Source organism: Ovis canadensis, chromosome 25, assembly GCF_042477335.2.
Source record: "Ovis canadensis isolate MfBH-ARS-UI-01 breed Bighorn chromosome 25, ARS-UI_OviCan_v2, whole genome shotgun sequence".
Lineage (NCBI taxonomy): Eukaryota > Metazoa > Chordata > Mammalia > Artiodactyla > Bovidae > Ovis > Ovis canadensis.
In genome coordinates this window covers 61694063-61703855 of record NC_091269.1, presented here as the reverse complement: position 1 = coordinate 61703855, position 9793 = coordinate 61694063, and the positions used below count along the sequence as shown (strand labels likewise).

Sequence of the window (9793 nt, the reverse complement as noted above, 5' to 3'; positions counted from 1 at the left end):
ACTCCTCAAGGAATGATATATAGAGCTACTACAGGGCTCAGCAATCCTGCTTCTAGGTATATGTCCAGCGAAAATGACATCATTAACTCCAAGATAAGCCTGCATCATCGCGCTCTTCGCACCATTATTTACAATAGTGAAGACATGGAAACTTGTCCATCAGCAGACGAGTGGATGAAGATAGGTGATAGACAAATACGACAGAACAGTGTTCAGCTATTTTAAAGGGCGTCCTGCCATGTGAGAACGCACGGATGGAGCTCGAGCGCATTGTGGTGAGTGAAGTAGGTCAGCCAGAGAAAGACACACCCTGCAGGATCTCATCTGTATGCGGAATCTAAACTAAAGCAAAAACCAGAAAGAATGCATCAGTGCAGCAGCCCAGTTGGTGGTTGCCGAGCGTAGGGTGTGACGTTCGGGGCAGGCAAATGGGTGAAGGCGGCCAAAAGGCACAGAGTCACTCACGTTTATAAAATAAATGGTCCTGGGGACGCATCTGAGAGCAGGGTGACAACCATGAATTAAAGAGGAAGAAGAAAATAAGATGTGATGGATGGAACAGAGCAGAGCGGGACCCGCTTAGGCTTATAAAGGAGGAAATCTGTCATTTCAACAAGCTGAGTGGACCTTGAGGGCATTTTGCTAAACAAACCAAGTCAGACAGAGGATGACAAATACTGATTGTTCTCAATCATATATGGAATCTGAAACACTGACCTCAGATTGGAATGGTGGTTGTCGGGGGCTGAGTAAGGGAAATGAAAAGAGATTGGCTAAATGGTCAGATTTTCCACTGTAATTTCTGCATCTATAACTTACCCGTAAAAGATGAGAAGGTTCCTAGGACCTGAGGTGCAGCATGGTGACTGTCGTCAAAACCTGCACGCATGCTTGAAAGTTCCTGTGAGAGCGGATCTTTAATGTTATCACCATCAGAGCAACAAGACTGGTCCTGTGAGGCAAAGGGTGCGCTAACCAGCTTATTTCAGAAAACATTTTGTGATGTATACACGTGTCAAATCGTTACTATGCAAACCTTAAACAGACACTACGGGCAAATTGCATCTGCATAGACCCGGCATGGGGGGAATGATAGCCTGCTGCATAGCGTATTTTGGAAATTTTATTAGATAAATTCTTTTCATACTTTTGGCAAGAGTGCTTAAGATTTACATTGCTTCTCCCCTAAATAAAGCACTGAGATGAACCACAAGAAAGCATCATAGCTGCCATGGACCCTGTGTCACTGAAGTGTCAGAGAGATAAAAATTAAGAGTACAGAAATACCGTTGGCAGAAGGCCATAAAGAGGCAGACAAAGAATGCAGCTAGCGTGCTTCGGAGAGAGCGTTGGAAGACGATCCAAGAACACAGATGCTGCAATTCCTAGAACTGCCTTCAGCTTAGGACCTGTCTCCAACTTTACGTCCGTGAGGGCCAAGGCTACCGTGACATCTCTTTCTAAATTTCCATGAATGAGATGCCACTCATGAAACAAAACCCCTTCAAATGACCAAGATTGATTAGATGTCCCTTCTTTTCAAAACAGAGTCAAACTAAAGTAGATACATGCAGAAGGCAGAGCTGTGCCCACCCAGCCCCTTCACGTCTGCCTGGATGTGTCTTTCTCTTCCTCTGACATGATGTGTGAAGGAGAGGCTCGCTGCCAGGAGAAGCCAGCCTCCTGGCGGTACAGCACATGCTTGCCCCGGAAGCACGTCTCTCCGTGATCCTGAGCACAGGTTCCCCCGCTGTGCCAGCACGGGCCCTTTTCCGTCGCTGCTTTGTGGCTGGCCTCACCTCCCAAGTGATGGAGAAGAGGCAGATAGCTACCTTCACCCAAAGTGGAGCAGCCCAACCATCTTAGGATGTTGAAGCATCCTAGTGCGTCGCCTCTAGTTCCCGAGAGTTCTCTTCAGAAACTTTGCCTTTAAGCAATGACTAAATAAGACAGAATTTGATTATGTTATTGTTCTGGGGAATATCTCCCCAACATCTTTACAAACAACTCTAACCCTGAGGTCCACAGAGTTCCACATGTGGAAAGAGATCTGTCTGGCTCGCAGAATTTTAGAACCTGACTTTATGACACACACCTATATAATGTTAGTTGGTGAGGTGATGTCCCAAGCCCAGTCACAAGGACCACATTTTCTAAAAGGGGTCACAGAACTTCGTCTTCTCTCTCCATTGCGCATCTTTCACAGTTTCCTCCTAGTAGGCTCCCCTCCCAAAATGGTAAAACTGTATATCGTGTGATAAACTGTGAGGATCTTAGGAGACTCGTGAACTTACAAATGTGAACCTTGCCCCCATTTTAAAGGAATTGTGCTTGAGAGTCCCTTGGACTGCAAGGAGATCCAACCAGTCCATCCTAAAGGAAATCAATCCTGAATATTCATTGGAAGGACTGGTGTTGAAGCTGAAACTTCAGTACTTGGCCACCTGATGCAAAGTGCTGACTCATTGGAAAAGACCCTGATACTGGGAAAGATTGAGGGCAAGAGGAGAAGGGGATGACAGAAGATGAAATGGTCGGATGGCATCACCGACTCAATGGACGTGAGTTTGAGTAATCTCTGGGAGTTGGTGATGGAGAGGGAGACCTGGTGTGCTGCAGTCCACGGGGTTGTGAAAAGTGGGACTAGACTGAGCGACTGAACTGAACTGAACTGGACTGGATCAGGACTGATGTGTTCTGGGTCCCCCTTGGGGTTGGATTATTGGCTTATTCTAATGGAAACTCCATGAAGGGACAGCTTGGTTCTCAAAGTATTATTAGTATTTACCAAGTCCACCCTCAGACTGGGTTTCAGCCTGCTGATGGTGCTTTCTCCCATCCCAACAGCCATTTCCTATTGAACACATCATCCCCAGTCCCTCTCCTACAGCACCATAGCTGATAGGATTTACTCTTCTACAGTCCTCACACAGCCTTCTTGTCTGTTGCTTAGCGGTAAGTGGTGTCAGACTTTGCACTGTAGCCCGCCAGGCTCCTCTGTCCATGGGATTCTCCAGGCATGAATACCAGCATGGGTTGCCCTCGCCCTCTCCAGGCATCTTCCTGACCCAGGGGTTGAACCTGCCCCTCCTGCTTGGCAGGTGGATTCTCTACCACTGAGCTACCTGGGAAGCCCAGGCAGACTTCTTACTCAGGGATAAACCCCTCGGAATTAAAACCTTTCTATGAATAGATTACATCAATCATATACATTTTAAACCAAAATATTCTTATTATCTAGATCCCAAATATTGGCGCAGCTTAATTTTTTCAAGACCGGCTCACAGACAGATTGAGAAACAAAACAATATTCTGTAAAGGAAAGCCCACACAGCAACGTCTACCTTATACAGCTTTAAGAATTATCCCTTTCTTTACCCTACCTGGCTAATTAAATCCTCAAACAACAAGGAATTCAGAAAAACTTCACAGATAACATGAGACTCAAGGTGTCATTAAAAGCAAAAAATTACCGATTGTTGGAGGGCTACGAAGACACTATCCAGAAAAGAGAGACAGAGCAAGAAACTCTCTGAAACATTTCTTGGTGCCAGGCTCTGCCCCTTAAGCTAGATGCATAGTGCAGTTAATTTTGTTATTACTGTTTAGCCGCTGAGTCACCATCCCATGCACTATAGCCCACCAGGCTCCTCTCCTATGTGGTTCGTCAGGCAAGATTACCGGAGTGGACTGCTTTTCCTTCTCCAGGGGATTTTCCCAACCCAGGGACTGTCATCTCCTGCATACGGTTAGTCTACCCATTTCTATGAGTGTTACCTTTGTAAGCTTTTTTCAATCCAGCCACATGCTAGACCTCTTCCCACCTTCCCACCATCATGTTATCACTGGGACTTGCTCAGATGGGACAGGCACTCCTGAACCATGACGCTGGTGCCAAACAAGATTAAAACAACCACATGCAAATAAGCCTCGCATGCTTAGTTGCTCGGTTGTGTTCGACTCTTTGTGACCCTATGGTCTGTAGCCCACCAGGCTCCTTTGCCCGTGGGATTCTCCAGGCAAGGCTACTGGAGTGGGTTTCCATGTCCTTCTCCAGGGGATCTTCCCCACCCAGGAGCTGAGCCCAGGTCTCCTGCATTGCAGGCAGATTCTTTACCGCTGGGAGCCACCAGGGAAGCTCGAATAAGCCTTAGGGCGTTGCTACGACTAGCCTCAGTTTGTTCCAGCTTCTGCTGCTCGTCTATTATTCTGTATTTCCCTACCTTCTCACTGAAAATGTGAAAATGAAGTCCAGGTGTCGTCTGGCCTTGATTGAGAGCAAAGTGTATGGATGGATGGATGTTTCAAAAATGATTTTGACTATTTGTAGGAACATGGGACCTTGGAAATTTAGTTCCCTTCCTTAGCTTTCAACAGGAAGCCAGAGGCCACCAAACAATGGGCCAGTCTTAACCACAGCAACCCAGCTAGGGTACCGAGGAAGAGAAACAACCTTCCAAGCCACTGGTTGCTATGGCAGTAGTTTTTCCACCACGGGGCTCGCATCTCTTCCTTCCTGTTCTGCATTAGAAGTAATCTAGGGATCCACTTTATATATTCTTTTATAGAGAGAGGCAGGCCAGGTTAGAGATGTCACAGAAAACACCCGCAGTTTCCTCCTTTTCTCTAGAGAAGAAGTGCATACTTCCCTTTTTTCAAGGGGGTTGGGGAAGGCAACAAAAATATTCTTCAGACAAATAAAGCCAATAAAAAAAATTCAAATGTTGGTGGAGGCCTGAAGAATAGCTGAGAGAAGAAGGTGGATTCCCCACATTTCCTTCCTCAAAACGATCTTCCCCAAAGCCTGATGAAAGCCAGTAAGCCAGCTATTTTTCATGACAAAACATGTTGTTTTAACCTCTGTGATCTGGCTTCAGGGTACGCATAACATGTAGAAAGTTGTAGTCTGGACTTTTACCTGGAATCAGTAGCAACATTCAAATTGGGATTTTAAAAACCCATGGGAAATTAAGTCATTTAATTTCTTTGAAGATCTTGGCAGAGAACGCCATGGAAACTTGGGAGCCGTCGTAACAACGAACAATGGAAGAATAAACGTAAGCATCGTGCCAGTAAATCTTATTCTCCACAGGGACCCATTAGCTGTCCCCAAGGCCCCAGCTCTGCCTTTACTTTCTGAACCTGTCCCTTTGGCCGCTAACGAGGTTTGAGAGCCTGCACTCTGCTCATCAGCTGGGTCCATCTTGCTTGGTACAATCCCAAACACAATCTTATGGGAAATCTATCACAGAGGCCCAGACCTGCCCATCTGGAGCTTCTCGTCACTGACTCAGTGGAAGAAGGATGCTTCTTCACATAGGAAGGTGGGGATGTCATGGAGGAGTGCAGGGCAATAGGAGGTGTCTTGGAGCAGAGGTGCCCGTGACCGCAGTGTACCTCAGCAGAAGACTTGTCTCAGCGGCTCCCAGAGCTGGACTCAAAAGAAGCCGCCTGTTCTCATTAGCTGGTGTAGGAGGTGGATGGCAGTGTTTGGTGTTAGGCTGGGCAATCACCAGCTCCGGGAAGCAGAGCCCGAACTTTGATCAGAATCCTAAGTGGTCCTAGACTCAAGCTCTCACGTGGGACTGGGGGCAGCAGTGTGCGAGTGTCTCATTCCGCGTGCTCCTTCCTGGAGTTTCAGGGGCCAAGGCTGCCACGCGGCCTTGTTGTGGTGTAAACACTTATGGGCTACAGAAACCGGGTTTGCCAGCCCGGGACACAGAGAGCACGGGACGTGTGCTCCCCCCACACCGGAGCAGCAGGCTGTGCCGCTTCCTCTTCCTCTCCTTTTTCCTCAGCGCAGAGAACGTGCTGGATTTCTTGAAAGAGAATGACTGTAAGAGGAGGGACCCCCACCCCACCCCCAGTGAGGTGACTTCTGTGTTCCTGCGTCAGGGGCCATGGTAGTTTTGAGGACTAGCTACTATAACTGAAACAGAAGCAGGGGTACCTCTAGGCTGCCCTGGGAGCGGAGTCACTCTGGGGTGAGCAGTTTGCTTGCATGAGCGTCACTAAAGAGAACTTAGCCCCTCCGCCGGACAGAAACATTTACTCTGTGCTACAGACCTCTGGGCTCCCCTGGTGGCTCAGTGGTAAAGAATCTGCTGCCAATGCAGGAGACATGGGCTCAATCCCTGGACTGGGAAGATCCCCTGGAGAAGGAAACGGCAACCCACTGCAGTATCCTTTTTTTTTCTTCTTCACTATTCCCCGCTGGGAAATCTCATGGACAGAGGAGCCTGGTGGGCTACAGTCAATAGGGTCACAACAGAGTCAGACGTGACTGAGAGATTAAGTGACGCCAGACCTTTAGCTTCCTACTGAGACGCCAGAGCCAAGCACCGTCACAAGAGGGGTGGTTTACTGAGCAGACTGCGGGAACGGGCTTTGAGGCGAAAGTGAGCGCAGCGCCACGCTCCCCGGTCACTTTCCTAGGGATGCCAATTCTGCAAGCTGCTCTCATTCCCCATCTCTCTGACCTGCCAGCACGGAGACTTAAAAGGGCAGAGCAGATCCTGGGCTGACAATTTGTGCCACGTTGTTGAGCAGTTCCCCAACACCCCTGGTCTCCAATCTGTTCTGTGAAATGATTATACTAAACTACACCTGGTTATACTAATCTAAGACCTGTCATACTGTGGGTCAGTAATTCAATGATATTAACTGAATGGTGAACAAGTAAGATCAATAAAGCTAAACTTTCACTTAAGGTTGAGAGACCATCACCGAGAGATTTGTTTCTATTTTCATAGCATTTGGAAGCAGTAAGGGCTTTCGGACAGAAGTCGCTAAAGTCCCAGCTGTGTGACCTAACCTCTCTGGAACTTTTCTATGTCTCAAATTCCCCTTGTGTAGAAGAAGGAGTGAGGGAATCTGACACTCGCGATTATTGTGTAGAGCAAGAGAAACACCGGATTTCAGTGACCAGCAAAATACCAAGCACTAGTAAAGTTCTCAGCAATGTTGATGACTATAATTTGAACCATAGAATTTGTTGCATATTGTAAAAGGCATATTCAAAGGGAATATTATTGCACTACTGTTGTCTTTATTTAAATATAAATTGGTAATATTGTATTTTATAACTTGCAGATGTGAATAACACTGCCTACTCATCATGCCATATTTAAGAATACACTAGTGATTTCAATATTAAAATTAGACCTTGAGGAACACATAAGAATCATTGATATCACATGACAAGTGAATTACATCCTTTATTTCATTTAATTCTCACCGGTACGTGAGCTATAGATCCTGTCTTCCTTTTACACAGAGTGAAAATGAAGTTCACAAATGTTAACCATTAATAACTTTCCAAGAGAATCAATCTCTCAAAGGATTAGAACTCAGTATTGAACTAGTATTGAAGTCATGCCTTGTTGATCCAATAACCAGCGAACAGGACTGCTTTGCTCTCCATGTCGCTGCCTTCTTGGGTAGTTAAGGAGCTTGACCTTGTGCGCCTCTAAAAGCTTTGTTCTCGCTGTGATGTCTCTCTTGCAGGCTAAGACCTGCAGATGATGCTGCTGTGGAAAGGAATGTTGATGGAACTGAGAACGGGACAGCTGTCGAAGAGTCCACCGTGGAGAGCTTCGCTGCTGCCCAGCACCTGGGCAGAGTCCTCTTCTTGGTGCTCTTGCTGGCACGCCTGGCCCCCGCTGCGGGCGATGCACTCAGTCACCGTGACCTGGGCTGACTCCAGGCTACAGACACCTGTGCGTGTTGCTTCACAAGTACAGGTGTTCCTAAACTGTTGGTCATCTTTCTTTCAGTCAAACAAACAATTTCCTTTGCTGCCTGACTCACACAAGCCTTTGTGTTAGTATTTCTGGGAGCAGCAGGCTTCCTCCTCATAGCAGTGTTATCTTTGGACCAATACTTGGCCATTTACAAGCCTCTGTATTCCACAACCGTCATGAACCCGAGCACTTGCTGCCTCCTGTTCACAGCCTGCTGTGCTTTGGGGTTCACCGTGATGTCTGGTCTGGTGGTGAAGGTGTCCCAGTTCTCTTTCTGCGGCCCCCAAGCCATCCCTTACCTCTTCTGCGCCCTTGGCCCCCTGATCCATCTCTCCTCCTCTGACCCTAAGCTTGAAATGGATGCCTTTGCCCTCGCTCTGTGTGTCCTTTTGACATCCCTCGTCGAAAGCATCACTGTGCAAGCAACATAGTAGCCACAGTCCTGCGACTCCTTCAGCCAAGGAGCGACAGAAAGCTTTCTCCACCCGCTCCTCTCACCTCAGTGTCCTCTCCCTGACGTATGGCAGCTGTGTGTTTATATACGCGAAACCAAAGCAGGCGAGCAGGCTGGACTCCAACAAGGAGGCAGCCCTTGTGAGCACAGTGGTGACCCCACTGCTGAACCCTGTCACCTACACCCTGAGAAACAAGCAGGTCCACCAGGCCCTGAGAAAAATGATGTTCAGGATGAAAATATCAAGCTAAAAAAAAATCATATGGTCTTGGGGTGGAAGGCTTCAGAAAACCATTTGTCTTCATTCCGGACACTGTAGCAGTCCCCAGAGCTGTCGTGGGAAGTCTGTGGCAGACCTTACCTGATCTCTGTTAACTCATCCCCATCAGCGAAGATCTGTTTTCTCAAGGCCGCTTTTCACCTTGGTGTGCATGAATATTTTCTCCCTAAATATGCCACATACTGATGACATTTGACTTTGACTGTAAAATCCTTTAATACATTTTCATTCTTCCCTCTGATATAAACCATGTTTTGAAATTTCTGAAATTTAGTAACTTATGCTCTTTTTATTTTACTACCATCTGGCCCAAATGGCAACCCACTGCAGTATTCCTGCCTGAAGAAAGGCATGGACAGAGGAGCCTGCTGGACTACAGTCCATAGTGCCGCAGAGTCGGACACGACTGGAATGACTGAGCACGCACGCACCATCTGACCATCAACATCAGCCAACTGAATTACAATCATTCAGGCCATCTCAGGCAGCTCCGCACTGGTGAGGAATCCACCCGCAACGCAGGATACGTAGGAGACGCCGGTTTGATCCTCAGGTCGGGAAGATTGCCTGGAGAAGGGTATGGCATCTCCCTCCAAGCACCCATATAATTAAAACAATAAAGGAAAAGATAACTATAGTACCAGTCCTCAGGTCTACATGCCCTTCATGCCTACCTCAAGGAAATAATGGTTCTAGTGCCCTTTATAATGGGATATAGATAGCTTGCGCCTGATGTGCTCTTAAGTGCTGCTTTTAGATAGCTTAGCTGCACATGTATGGATCACTTTCATGCTAAAGGAAATAGAACTGTGTTAGCTCTCAGACCATCCTCTGCTGCTGTTGCTAAGTCGCTTCAGTCGTGTCCGACTCTGTGCGACCCCATAGACGGCAGCCCACCAGGCTCCCCTGTCCCTGGGATTCTCCAGGCAAGACCACTGGAGTGGGTTGCCATTTCCTTCTCCAGGGCATGAAAGTGAAAAGTGAAAGTGAAGTCGCTCAGTTGTGTCCGACTCTTAGCGACCCCATGGACTGCGGCCCACCAGGCTCCTCCATCCATGGGAGTTTCCAGGCAAGAGCACTGGAGTGGGGCGCCATCACTTTCTCCGGACCGTCCTCTAAGGAGGGGGATTAACCACAGCACTCCACAGCTGATCAGTGCTTCTATTTTCTAAATAATTTATTCCAACTCCAGTTGCAAAATGTGTACTTATGATGGTTCTTATCCTAAAATTGTTGCTACAGAATGGGTGTGCTCATCAGTGAAAAGGAGCACTTAATCCACACTTGTCTGATTGCTTCCAAAGTCACAAGGCAATG

At 47.4% G+C, this 9793-nt stretch overlaps 1 pseudogene; it reads left to right on the top strand.

Annotated features, from left to right (window-relative positions):
- The first annotated feature begins 254 nt into the window (after window positions 1-254).
- On the top strand, window positions 255-8658 carry LOC138430233 (olfactory receptor 6C75-like; annotated as a pseudogene).
- Window positions 8659-9793: the final 1135 nt, after the last annotated feature.